Source organism: Atta cephalotes (assembly GCF_000143395.1).
Source record: "Atta cephalotes unplaced genomic scaffold scaffold00021, whole genome shotgun sequence".
NCBI classification, from domain to species: Eukaryota; Metazoa; Arthropoda; class Insecta; order Hymenoptera; family Formicidae; genus Atta; species Atta cephalotes.
The window spans coordinates 3,719,527-3,720,654 of record NW_012130085.1 but is presented as its reverse complement, the minus strand read 5'-3'; the positions used below and the strand labels follow the sequence as shown (position 1 = coordinate 3,720,654).

Genomic DNA, 1,128 nt, shown 5'->3' with positions numbered 1-1,128 from the left:
TTACGTTACGGTACGTACTAATAGTACGTACGTACGTACGTACGTACGTACGTAACTAGTACGTACGTACTACGACTACTTACTACGTCTCTCTCTCTCTCTCTCTCTCTCTCTCTCTCTCTCTCTCTCTCTCTCTCTCTCCTCTCTCTTTCTCAATACAATAATAGTTTTTATTTTATCTAAAAAATGTTGATACAAAAAATAAATTGTGGCCATATATTTATTCTTCCTCTTTATAGCAAGAATATTTATAATATACCAGAAATGGTGCGCAAGTTTATATTCAAAATATCGTATAAATTATCTTTTATCAGCGACATATCTAAAATTTGAGAAAAATTAAAGATCTCTTATAGAGAAGATATTTTTATTTAATGCTGTATCTTTCTTTTTTAACTTAGAACAGAAAGTTTTTATGTGTATTTTTGTACAGAAAGTTTTGTAAAGAAATTCAAATAGGTATCAACTTGCAGTTTCAGCTTGAAAAATCGATGAAAGATCATTTATATTGTAAAACAAAATTACTTTACGAGACACGTTATAATCGTTTTAGGTAAGACTCACAAGATTGCAACACAAAATGATACACTTATCGTGCCACAATCGGTTTTTCGAATCGTCTGTGCTGACTTAACGACTACGATCTAATCTCTTTCGCGCTAAGAAATATCTCATAACTCTCAAAACTCTCTCGTCCTCGTGCGGTGCACCGAGTATCGTTATCGTACATAGAGACGGCTTCGGTTATCGCCAAAGAAGCAAGTGAAACAATTCCGCGGACACTCAAGTCGGCTATCTTCGCTACGGATGTATAATTCAGAATTGCGCGGCTATTATATGGCATATGTTTAATGCATGTCGCAGACCCGACTTCTAACTCTGTTTCAGCATTCTATGTTAATATGTCCGCCCGCGTTCAATCCCAATCGCATACTTGCCTATGGTGCATTGCTCGTAGATGTGATAATTTTAGGTGTACTTGATAATAGTTTCTCCAGACCGATGTTTTTTTCTCCTATAATTTTTTCATGCACTTTTTAAAATGGAGTTTCCTGATATTGCAGACATTAACTTTATTCTTATGTTTCTATATCTTTTATATATATATATATATATATATATATATAT

The 1,128-nt window shown here is 33.8% G+C and overlaps 1 protein-coding gene across 1 annotated transcript in view; it reads left to right on the top strand.

Annotated features, from left to right (window-relative positions):
- The window catches only part of LOC105619461 (integrin alpha-PS2), a 76,017-nt gene that overhangs the window by 57,352 nt on the left and 17,537 nt on the right, over window positions 1-1,128 (top strand). The window lies entirely within an intron of this gene.